The sequence below is a fragment of the Elephantulus edwardii genome, unplaced genomic scaffold, assembly GCF_000299155.1.
Source record: "Elephantulus edwardii isolate Elephantulus edwardi_28Jun2011 unplaced genomic scaffold, EleEdw1.0 scaffold00141, whole genome shotgun sequence".
In the NCBI taxonomy this organism is placed as follows: Eukaryota; Metazoa; Chordata; class Mammalia; order Macroscelidea; family Macroscelididae; genus Elephantulus; species Elephantulus edwardii.
In genome coordinates, this window is record NW_006399891.1 from 5831862 (window position 1) to 5844729 (window position 12868).

The window sequence follows — 12868 nt, forward strand, 5'->3', positions numbered from 1 at the left end:
GGCTGCGGAGCTGGAGCTGAAGCCGGGCGCGGGCGGCCGCGGTCCCGGCGGCGGCGACGGCAGCGGGAGAAGATGGTGGCGCTGGAGGTAGGGCCGGCTGGAGCGGAGCTTGATTCCCAGGCTCGGCATCGAGGTTGTCATTAGCGCCGCCTGCTCCCGCGGGCCCGGGGACGCAGCTGTCAGGCAAGGTACCACCGCCGGGCGGGGTGGGGCGGGGTGGGGCGGCTGGAGGGGTGCCCGGCGCGGATGCTGCCCGGTCCTCGCCGAAGGGCGCCCCTGGACGGGAGGGGGCTGACGTGGAACAATAGTGAGGGTGAGCGGGGGACAGCAGGCGACATCCAGAAGGCAGCGCCTTAGCCATCGAGCCAGCGGGGCTGGGGAAGGGGGCGCCGGGAGGAGAGCTGCCTGGTACCCGGGAGATGCACGCTGAGATCCCAGAGCTTGAGGGGCAGCGGGCGGGCCTGGCGACAGTCGTGGCAGGAGTGTGTGTATGTGTTAAAGGTACGGCATAGGGGATGGGGGTGGCGGAGCGGAGGTGTTGGGGGATGACATTTCCAGGAATCCTCGCTAGGATCCTTCATCTCGCTAGGATCCATCCTGACTCGCTCGGGAGAAAGTGTGATGATGGAACGCTGAGGTGGGCTGGATGCTCTTGGTGTGTGAAGTGTGGAGAGGGGAAGGGACGGGCTTGTAACATCCCGTGTGTGTGACTGTGTGCATGTGTGCCTGTACGAGTGCGCCTGTCTCCATGCTCCCTAAACTGCGCCCAAGCCCAAAATGTACCAGTGCCCCAACTTGCCATCATCTCTCAAGACGGTGGGACGGTGGCGTTTTGGCCCTGAGCACTCTGTGCAGAGTCCCCGTGCTGCTTCTGCGCGTGGCCGACTCTGGAGTAGGCATTCTCGCTTCCTTTTTCTCAGGCCTGTCAGCATAGGTTGTGGAAGTGAGTATGTCTCTCTTGGACACATGGCAGAAGAAGAGGATAACGGTTACACCCTCCGGACTTGGAGTGTCTTGGCTTTTGAAAACAGCTTCTGCCCTGTGACACTTCTCTCCAGCTTTGGTCCTTAGGGTCGTGGACTCCTGACTCTGCAGTTTCTTTTGTTTATGTCTTACCAGATCTGAAGAAGGGTCTTTAATGGCTCATTACTCTACCTGTTCCCACAACTTTGAACAGCTAGATCTTCTTCTTCCACACTTAGACAGGAGGGTCCTTGGGGTTCAATGGTGGGTGGTCTTTGTGTTGCTTCTTTTAGATAAAACTCTGGAATGGTGTGTGGAAAGGTGGATTTGGGGGCAGGGAGCAAAGGAGAGTTATTACATATAATAAGAAAAAGATCATACTGAGAAATATGTTGTACGCTCTGGTCGGCGTCACTATTCCTTAGGACATGGAATACTTTATTACTGCTGCTGCCTCTACTCTCTGAGCTTCCACAATGGCTAGGTGGAGCTGTGTGTGATTGGGAGCTGGAATCCCCAAAGAGCTATACGGGGTAATGGGGTCCAGATAGGTGAAGTCCTTGCTTACCTACCTGGTGTAGCCCACTAGGGGGGGACTTGGGAAATGCCAGGCTGACAGGAACTCAGTGGGAGCCAGAAGAGAGACATGCACCAGTGTCTAGAGAAGCTGAATTGTCTCTGCGTGGTAAGAATGGGCTGGTGTGGGGATGGAAAGAGAGAGGAAGGCATATGGCATATGCCTGTGTGTCCATTGCGTTTGGACTCTTCCTTGGCTCTCCTTATTAACAAGAATGCACATACCTTTGCACTTAACATCTTGATAGGTCTTGATTCCAATGCTGTGTGACTAGAGGAACCTGCTTGGAGTAGACTCTCAAGCATAATACCTTCAGTTCTACTGCAGTGCTGTCAGAAACCAAACTGGCTGCCCCGGTCCTTTCTGAAAAACCTTCAGCAGTCATGGCTGCATGAGTAAATAAATACATAGCAATTTGGCATCCAATGTTGTTCCTTCTATAGAAATGTGTAAATTTTTTTTCAAAGTAAACATGCTATTGTTATTATGCTGAACATCATATACTAACGCTAGGGCTCTCCAGCTATGCTCCTGCCCCTTTCCATTTGTCTTAATTAATGATGATCTATAGACCAGGTGCTCTTGAGGCCGTCAACACAACGTAAATTTCCCCACGTCTTTCAAGTCAAGCTTTTTAAAATTTTAATGTGAGGTGATTGGATCGCATCCAAGATTTAGGGATAGATTTATACCAAGGAATTTTGAACCTTGGTTCTTTACGCCTCCTCTGCCAAATTGCTTTCTGAGAAGAGTACTTGTGGGATTTTAAAAAAGTTCTAAGAGACATTATTTTTAAAAATTCCCTTTTTAAAAATCATAAAATCAAAAACCATAAATAGCTTATAGAAAATGTAAGAATTTTAGGAATTACCAAAAACCATGTTTTGAGAAAGGAGGACTATACAGCAGCAAAATTGATGACCTGGAAATGAGTGACTTCCTCATTCAAATGTGATACTTTTAAAATGTAACGCTTGGTTTTTACAAAGACAGGAGGTGAGTTTAATGACACAGCTTGGGTCCTGTAACTCAGCCTGGTAAATATCTGTCCCTCTGCCATAACCTGCAGCTGTAGCTTGTGGCAACCATTTGCTTTGTGTGAATATCTTTCCCTCACTTAACGTAACATTAATGCTTTTCGTTTTCATTATCGAGTTTCTTTTGGGCGTCAAAGATACTAGCAAATTGATCTATGTGGTCTAAAGACATAAACTATGGTGCTATGGGAGGAGAAAACGTATACTGGGGCGGGAGGATGTACTTGTTGCTCAAACTGGAAGAATGTCAGTCTCTAAAATCCAAAGTTAACCTGAGTTATCTATAGATATTTGTTAGTTGCCTGTCTCAGGCACTTTAAACTGTTTGGATAAGAGGTGGGAAGTGTCTAGAGGCTTGGAAAGACTAAAGTCCTGCAAACAGGAGACTCTTGGCCTAGGAGAGAAGGGGCAGGTGTTTAGGTAACTGTGAACATGGTGGAAGATGGAAGGTGGTGGAAAGCTGTATTCTTGCAAGGTGGTGTGATCCAACTTCACATGATACAACCAGAGAAGTTTTCATGGATGAGAGAGGAACTTGAGCCGAGATTTGTGCATGTAACGTTTGGACTGGGAGGATAGGAAGGGCTTGCTTGGAGGTGACACACCATAGCAAAGGACCAGAGGAGGGAGAGAGTGTGTGTGTGTGCACAAGGAAGGAAAAAGTGTGTGTGTGCACGGGGAACAAAAAACTTCAGCTGGAGCACAGGCAACGCCTGTAGGAGATGCAAGGAGAGAGAAGGTGAGGAGAGGTTCTGCCAAGCCTGAGGAACAACTTGTCTGCCAGGCCGGGGTATGTATTCTAGTCAATATGTGGAGAGGATCGGGAGGTTCCAGAAGGTTCTCAAGGAGCAACAGGGAAGCTGATGTAAGAACCAGAAATGTGCTTCAGGGAGGTTCTGCTGTGCGTTGAACGGACATATTGAAGTGAGAGGAGACAGGTGGTAGGAAGTCCTGGTAAAGCCCATTGCTAAATTAGAAGTCAGAAGAAATTAGGCCATGGGAGTGAAGATGGGGGACAGGTCAGTCCCAAGACAGGGAGCGCAGGCATAATCTAAGAAACCTGAACGTTGAGAATAAGAGAAAGGGAGCGGGGAAGCCAGAAGTCAAGTTCAGCTGCAAGAATGGTTGAATCCTTATCAGAAAGAAGGTACACAGAGGATGATGAGCAGATGAAACATTTCAGTCATGACATGACAACTTCATCAGACCGAAACCATGGGAATATAGGCAGAGGGCTTTGGAGGGAGGTCCCAACTACAAAGAGAGATTTGTATAACCTCTCCTTAGGAGCAATTTTGGGATCCCAGGAATGACCAGTAAAGACAATGGAGAGAGAAGCAAGGAGCACGATTAGGGTACTTGAGGAATGGTGATCTGTAGGAGGTGAAAGAAGAGAGTGGTTAAGGAGGAGTGGCAGCCCAAGGTTGATCCTGGGAGCAGAGGGATGTGTGGAGCTCTGGAAGTGAGGAGCTGTGAGCCGGGCTACCTTTGTTCCACAGCACCACCCCATGGGGACGGCTCCCCAGGGAAGAGAGCCATTGGATTTGACTCCCAGATTCTTTGATTAACCTTCAGATGGGTGCAGGGGGCAGCTGGCTGTGAGAGACTAAAGTGGCCCTGGTGAACGTGGAAAGCAGTGGGGACTGTTGAGTAACTAGGATGTAAAGGAGAAGGATGCTGTTGTTGCCGTTGAGTCAGAACTGACTTGTGGTTGGCCTTCCAGTGGGTTTTTAGAGGCTGTAAACACACACCACCAGAGTCCCCATCTTCCTCTTTCGGAGCACCTGGTAGCTTCAGACTGGCTGCCTTTGGGTTGGCAGTGCAACCCGTTACCCACTAGACCACCAGAGCTCCACATGATAAACATCCCCAAGGAGTGAGAACGTAGAGGACAAAGAACAGACTGCCTAGGAAGTCTTGTGTGTTACCTTGTAAGCTGAGGAGAAGGATCCATTGAGGAGAAGAAAGACCGAAAATATAAAACCCCACTACTGGCTCCTCGAAGCCCAGCAGGACAGGGTGGAATTACCTCCCAGAGTGTCCAAGGCTGTAAACTCTTCTTTTAAAAAATTCTCTTTTTCTCTTATTGTGTACCATTTGAGTCAGATCCAGCTGGCACAGGAGGAGACTGTCCCTCCTTTTCCAGCAGAGCATCTGGTGGATTTGAACTATGTGCCTTTGGGATTGCAGTGCAGCTTTTTGCCACTAGGCTACCAGAGTTCCCTTTAGAGGCTGTAAACTTTTAAAAAATTTATTATTACTATTATTATTAATTTTAATGAAAATGTACATATATTTTGGATTTCCATTCATTCATTGTTGCACTTTTCTCCCTGGCCACCCCTCCCCTCCAGCTCACTCTTCTCTTTGAAAAGTAAAAGAATAATTTTTTCATTGTTATACAATCCCTTCCCCCAAGTCCACTCCACTATGCAGCCTTCGTTCTGGACTCATGTCATGACTATAATATCTAATCAGCAGAGGCTGTAAACTTTTAAGGAAGCTGACTGCCTGTCTTCTGCCATTGAACCACCCTTTCACCTAGTAACCGCCAGGGCACAGGGAGGAACTGGTGGAATGAAGTCCTCAGGCAAATGAGAAGATCCTCTATGGAAGCCTAGAGGTGGACTCTTTGAAACAGAATCATAGGCATTTTGAGGTAGAAAGGAACTTGGCCTCAGTGTCTAAGTCAACTTAAAGAAGAGGTGGGTTAGGCTGAGGCCACAAGTAAGGGGGAGAGAGACTTGTGAAAATGTAATTGTGACTCAACAGGGGTGAATGAAAGGCTACCACCCAGCTATGAGGGCCTGCTGTGTTTGGAGCCTGACTTTGTGGTGGAACCAATTAGCTCTATGTAATTAGTTTGACAACTACTTATGTGATTTTCTTAATAGTGGGCATTAAAGGTTGCTAAATAGAGTTTCCCCTCCTTCCCCTAAATTCAATGAAAGAGAAATGGCTCACCTTTAAATTTTCTGAACAAAAAACTCTACCTGAAATCTTTTTTTATAAAATTTCTCTCTCAGGACTCTGTAACGTATACAAAACAGATGGTGAAATGGTGGGAAACCATGAGTGTTTTAAAAAAACATGAGCTTTTCCTATCAAAAAGGCAAAATATGGCTTCACAGTGAAGTGTAGAGTTGATTTTTCTGAAAGTAGGTGTCAAATACAGCACTTCACCCAGCTCATCACACCCCTCTGCTGTGCAGTCAATTTTGACTGATTGTGATACTCCATTCATTTCTGATGCTGTAAATCTTAATGGGAAGAGACATCTGCGCCTCTTTCCTCCAAAGAGCTGTGAGCAGATCGGGACCAGTGGAGATCCACGTGGTAAACATCTACTGCATGAATACGTTGCCTTTCCAGTAAGCTAGAAATGTTATGCTTGTTAGTAGCTGAGGCATGGATCCCAACTCATGGTGGCCCGGTGTGTACAGAAGAGAACTGCTCCAGAGGGTTTTCAAGGCAGTGGCCTTTCAGAAGCAGCTCACCAGACCTGACTTCCAAGATGCTTCTGGGTGGGTTTGAACTCCCAAACTTTATGCTTATTTTAGAGTGCTTCATGGGCCACCCAGGTGCTCCTAAAGTTGGTGTATCTAAGATGCAGAAATTTCAGAAAGGAGTTGCATTTTTACGGCCTATGTAAGTTTATGGTAGAATTAAGACAGTTTGTATTCATTCTTCCCTGGTGGTGTAGTCCATGGGGTATTGTGCTGCTTGCCCACAGTGTGAACCTCTCTGGTGTTCAAGTCTCTGTAGGAAAAATATGGGCACTTTCCTTCAGTGTGACTTACAGCCTCAGAAACCCACAAGAGGGTCAGCTATGAATCAGTTCTGACTTAATGTCAGTGAAAGAATGAGTGGGGCATATATTGAAGTTTTTACAATTTTTCTTCCTCCTCATAAAATAATTGTGTGCCCTTTCATAACTCAAACTCAACTCACTGCTGTTGAGTCAGAAACAACTCCTAGCTGGCCCTCCAGTGGTTTTTTGGAGGCTGTAAGTCACATGGTAGGAAATTATCTTCTTCCTTGAGATCTTACTGATAGTTTCAAACCAGTCGTCTATTTAGGTTAGCCACACAAACCTTACGGACTACACCCAACCAGAGCTCCTCGTGTACCTTTTAAGCCTGAGTTATGTGCTAGTGTCATGATTCCACACAAGTTTATGGAACTTCCACTGTAGTCGTGGTGATTTTGAGGCATTCTCAGTGAAATAATGCAATTATTCCTTCAGCAAATTCTCACTGAGCACCTGGCTGAGCCAGATATTAGTGGTGCCTTGGGAGAAACACCTGAGAATCTATTTCCAAAATAGTCAGGGGGAAATTGAGAGTTTTCTGTGAGAGGAGATAGAAAATAAATAAATAAGCAAATATATAACAAATCAGGTGCTAAGGTGCTGAATATATATATGTCAGGTGCTTCTTAGGTGCTAAGAAGACTGAAGCAGGGAAATGGGTGGAGTGTGACAGCAGAATGTGTGCTGTTTTGTATCCGATGGCCAGGGAAAGTCTGGAGTGCAGGGAGTTTGAAGATGTGAAGGAGTGAGCCATGCAGGTATTTAGGGAAAGGGTCTTCTAGGAAGAGAGAACATCAAAAGCAGAGAAACCCCAGGAAACCTCCTGGGTCTCATTATTGCACCTGACCATGTGGTGTCAATTAGAAACCTGGCGATATGTGGAATGCTTTCCTTTTGCTGTCAGTCAGTCATCTGTAAGCCATTCATTATCGTACTTTATTTAAGCATAGCCCACAGGCGGTTGCTCTGCTAACACAAGGGCTGTGCCTCTCTGTCCATTTGAATACACCAGCTGCTCTGAGCGAGAGTGCTAGGCAATGTCCTCCTGTGTGATTTACAACCTCGGAAACCCAATGGAGAGTCAGCTACGAGTCAGTCCCAAATCGATGACAATGAGAGAGAGATGAGTCCATGCAAGGAGCTCAGCTTGTAGCTGTTACCTACCAGGCTGTCTCCGCGGGTTCCAATCTGCCAGCAACTCCATGGAAGAAAGATGGTTAGTCTCCTGCTATTAAGATTTATAGCCTTGGAAACTCAGTAAAGGGTTGCCTTGAGTAGGAATTAATTTGATGACAGTGAGTTTTTAAGTTTTATGAGTTAAGGCAAATATTATAAAAAGACTTTTTTTCTTCAATAAAAAATGAAGTTAGAAAATCTGATGAGAGATTCTGTCTGGGTAGAGATGAAATACTGTCGTTGTGAAGAGTTGGACTGCTCCGGAAGGTGTTCAAGGTTGTAACCATTTGGAAATAGATCATCTTTTGTGATGTGCCTCTGGGTGGTTTTGAACCACCAACCTTTCAGTTAGTGGACAGCTGAAAGTAGTCCTCTGTATGGAACTGCTCCATCCCCCTTCTGGGTCTGCAGCATCTTTGATTTTAGAATTTCTTCTCGTTCACATTTCATGTCCCCTTCTCAAGTGTGAAGTCCTGGAGGGTAGAAGGGAATTTTGTTCACCCAAGTATACACTTCAACAAAGAGACAAAGTCTGTATTCACACCAGCATCAGGTGATGATGAGTCAGCACTGTGAATTCATACATGTGGGTCAGAGTCGACTGTATCCCATATCATTTTCAATCATGTTTGGGTTGTGGCGTTTTTTTCCCCCTTCAAAGTTGGGATGAGGGGTGGGGAGTAGATTGTCAGATGTTTCTTATCATCACCTCTGGATGGAGTTGAACTTTCAATCTTTCAACTAGCAACCATGCCCCTTAATCATTTGTACCACCTGAGATACATAGCATTACTCATAAAACCCAAACCAGTTGCTGTCAGGTCATTTCCAGTTAGTGTGTGTCTCAGAGCAGTATTGAACTCTGCAGAATTTTCAGTGACTGGGTTCTCAGAAGTGGATGGATTGCCAGATCTTTCTGCTGAGGTGCCTCTGAGTGGATTGAAACGCCCAGCCTCTGGGCAGTAGCCTGGCCCTGACCATTTGTGCTGCTCAGGGACTCCTTACATTAGTAGATGATCATGAAATATTCATTAGAAGGATGAATTAGGCATTGCCAAAGATTGAGTATAAATTGCCCAAGAATGGATGTGAAGAATGACGTTAAAGCTCTTTTAACTTTATTTTTGCAGATGTTTGTTGTTATATGCCATTGGGCCAACTACAACTCACAGTGACCCTTATGAACAAGGGCTCTGAACTTTGTCCTATCCTGAGCCAACCTCACCGTCTCTGACCCACTTGACTCTATTGTCACAAGCCACTGTTTCAGTCCATCTCATCTGGGGTCTTTCTCTCCTGCACTGTCCCTCCACTCTTCAAACATGATGTCTGTCTCCAGGGTCAGGCTCCTCCAGGCAACATACCCAAAGTATGTGAGATGGAGTTTCAAAATCCTGCCTCCAAGGAACAGCTTGGTTTCACCCTCTCCAGGGCAGATCTGTTTGTCCTCTTGGTGGTCCATGATATGTCCAACACTTCACCAGCACCACAACTCAAAAGGCATTGATTCTTCTTCTGTCATCATTATTCGTTGTCCAGCTCACAGATGCATAGCAGGTAATTGAGAAGACTGAATCAGGTGCACATTAGACTCTAAACATCGTTCTTCAGCACTCCGGAGAGATTCCTGAAAGCAGATTTTCCTAATGCAACTTATCTTTTGATTTCCTGACTGTTGGTGCCAAGGGTTTTGCTTATGGGTTTGAGCCAGATGAAATCGTTAGCTGTTTTCCAAAGGAGACATGGGATTGTCAATGATGCTGATTTAGTTTGTACGTGCAGATCCTGGGTCCTGGTAGTCTATCTGGGGTCCAGGAAACACATTCAAGAGTGGTAAAAATGAGATAGGAATGCCAGTAAGAGCTGACTGAACCCCATATGCAAATGAACAGTCCACCAGAGAACTGGAAAAATTTGTCCTCCAGAGCCTGCCTGCTATTGGTTGAGAGTTAATCCCTGAGTCATGAAATGCCCAGCATTGCAAGGTTGCTGTTAGCCTGCGCAGGTTCTGAGGCACCAAAGAATATCCTCAGGGAAAGCAGAGGGGCAGGGTGGGCTGGCTGGCAGGGTGGGCTGGCTGGCAGGGTGGAGCTGTCTGTGAGTCTGGAAACTGTCCATCTCAGCTCTGGGTGAACCCAGAATGGGGCAGAAAGGGGCAAGGCATCAAGAACACCTATTCCACATAGTCAAAGAAGTGTAATTTTTTAAAAAAAATTTATGTGTGTGTGTGTGTGTGATCAAATCAGATCTGACAGGTACAGGAGGAAATTGCCTGTCCTTCTCCAGGAGAGCATCTGGTGGATTTGAACTACATACCTCTGGGATTGCAGTGCAGCTTCTTGCCACTAGGCCACCAGAGCTCCCTAAGAAGTATATTTTTTTTAAAAAAAACAGATTAATTGGTTTTATTGCACTTCTCAGTATTTTAATTTAGGGAGTTTAATCTAACTGCCTGCCATTCAATTCTCTCAATGCCAGTTGTTGGCAACTTAGTTATTGGGAATGCAGAATACCATATACATTCAGATATAAGGTGCCTTTGAGTATAAAAACCAAAGCCAGAGCCATTGCTATTGAGTTAATTCCTACTCATAGTAGTCCTCAGGGGAGAGGAAGACCCTCAACGAGATAGGCTTGAGCATGTCAGGAAGTGTGAGGGTGGGATGGGAAGTGTCAGATCTGTTGTTCATAGGGTCGCTGTGACTCGTACTTGACGGCACCTAAAAACAACCACCTAGTGATTCTACACGGATTCGACAGAATAGGGTTGCTCCACGGGCTGTCCAAGGCTGTTGTCTTTCAGGAAGCAGGTGGCCACATCTCTTTCCCAAAGAGTGGCTGGTAGTAGCTTTAATTTTCCAATGAGAAGACTTGATAAAAGGTTTTAGGCCAATTTGAGCATGCACATTGTAGACATATAGGTGAAATGTGAAGTGTTCACTTAGTTTCCATTTATGAATTTGCTTAGTGATTTAAAACCACATCATGTAAGTGCAATAATTTAGGAATGCAATATCAATTCTCACATTTTATAAAATCACTTTATGCAGACATTTCCCGTGCGTCTTTGACTTCAGAGTCTTTGTCATTATTAAGCCACTTTTGGCATCAAAGCAGATTCTTTTCTCTCTGCCGCCTTTGGCATACGGTGCTTCTTGAATCTCTGAATGATGCTGCCACTATGAATTTATTTCAAGCTCTGTGTGCTCCCTCACAGTAAGAACTCCACATTCTTTGTTCTTTCTTTCTCATGCCTGTATTCATGATCTCCACAACCTAGCCACGCTGTTTGACTTGTAGAAGGGCACCCAATACAGGCAATTATGCTGCCCCTTCCCAATAACATGTTCTTAAATTAGTGTTAAAATTGTGGTGTTCTTTAGTCATTCATTTATATAGTCATCCTATTTCAATCATGTGAGCCCTACAATCATCCCAATCTGGGACTGATTGAGGTCCAGTCAGACTGTCTTCTCTAAATCATCCTCCAGCAACTTCATGCAAAATACATCCATCTCCTGAAATATGCAGCCTTACTACCAGGGTTTTTGGAAGCAGGAGTGGCATCCACTTCCTAAATAACCTGCCTCTGGAAACTCTGTGAACTTTGATAAATGTTGATAGTTGTAGAGGGGCTTCAGGCCTTTTGTTCATAGGGTTGCTATAACTCGTGCTCAACTTGAAGGCAATCAACAACTACCAAGTTTTAGATAAATAAGTATATATGTGTGTGTATGTATATATATCTCCTGATTTCCACCTTTAAAATCAGTTACTGTCCCATCTAGAATTAGCAAATTACTTAATTTTCAATTCCTGTTTTCTTGGAGATAAAAGGCATTTTGTTTTTTTGCCATTCAGGAGAAGGGAATTGAGAGAATGCTTTATAATTCAGGAGACTTTGCAAAAGTTCAAACATAAAGTGATCCTCTCTTCTGAAAGAGAATTTCTTGAAGAATAGAAATTTAGCCTTATTTCCATATATGTAAATTGATCTGAGGGTTGGTTGTCAGAGATAAAACGGTCCTTACCCACTATATTCCCACTTTAGCTCTCTCTTCTACTCTGTGTTTGATTAGTATATAATTAGTGTGAAAAGTATAGTCATGGTTTATTCCATAAAGGAGTTATTGGACCATTATTCCAGACAAAGTAATAATTTATATTCTGACTTTTGGTAAATTTTTATTCCAAGGCCAATTCTGTATTCATTAACAACCACACCTCACTTTAAGGAAGAGTTATAGTGAACTTGACAATTTGTACATAATCTTTTTTTAAACAACCTGTTGCATGTTAAATTCAGGAAGAAAGTTTACCAAATAAAGAAATTCTGGGAGTTTTCCCCCTCTCCACTTTATTCTATATTGGCTTGCAGACAAAATGAATATACGTGGTGTATCGTTAAGGATTTCTGTTTACCTGGAATAATTATCTCTTAAATTGACCATTCAATAAATGAAGATGTTGTACTGGGTTTCCTTAAAGTGGATCACATTTCATTGAGGTGGAACTTTTAAAATAATGACCAAGAATACAATTTATATCATAGCCCAATAATATAGATGGATTTGTGTAGACACACACTTTTGTGGGTATACCTCTCCTCATGAATGTATCACTGAGGTAAACGTTTTACTCAGCAAGACTTTTTCTTTATTATATGTGTTATGGATTAAACTGTGAATCCCCCCAAAATAAGTGTTGTAAATCCTCACATTGTATGCTTCTGATTATAATCCCATTTGAAAATGGGTTTTATTTTTATTTTAACAAGGCAAGATAGTGTAGGGTGTATCTTGAGTTAATTTCTTCTGAGATATAAAAGAGATTAAACCAGCAAAGGAGAGGAGCAGAGATGAGGAAAGAGAGATGTCAGGTTACATGAATGTTCCCAAGGAGCAGAAATTCAGAGACAAGGTCTTTGCTCCAGAGCCAACAGAGAGAGCTGGTTCCCTGGATTCTAACTTCTAGTGTCCTAAGATGTGAGCAAGAAATTCCTGTTAAAACCACTCATTTTTCGAGTTTCTCTTACAGCAGCACTAGGTAATGAAGACAGTGTGATACACTCTGATGTTGTCTAGTCTGCTTTTTAGGCTTTCTGATTGTCAACCTGCTAAATAAATTTTAACACTAATGGGCCGTAATTATTGTATTACATCCACCAGGAGAGCCCGTGGTGTTTTGTTTGTCCTACATCATTGGCATATTTGAATATTTACTGCTGTGGGTGTATGATGTCCCAATAGTGTGAAAAGGAAACTTTATTCTTTTTTTTTCTCATCTATAATTATATTTTATTAA

At 44.2% G+C, this 12868-nt stretch overlaps 1 protein-coding gene across 1 annotated transcript in view; it reads left to right on the plus strand.

Annotated features, from left to right (window-relative positions):
* Positions 1 to 12868, plus strand: part of APBA1 (amyloid beta (A4) precursor protein-binding, family A, member 1) — a 321554-nt gene continuing 308686 nt past the window's right edge. The window contains exon 1 of the mRNA XM_006894407.1: positions 1 to 188. The gene's annotated coding sequence lies outside the window, so the exon portion shown is untranslated. The remainder of the gene's footprint in view (positions 189 to 12868) is intronic.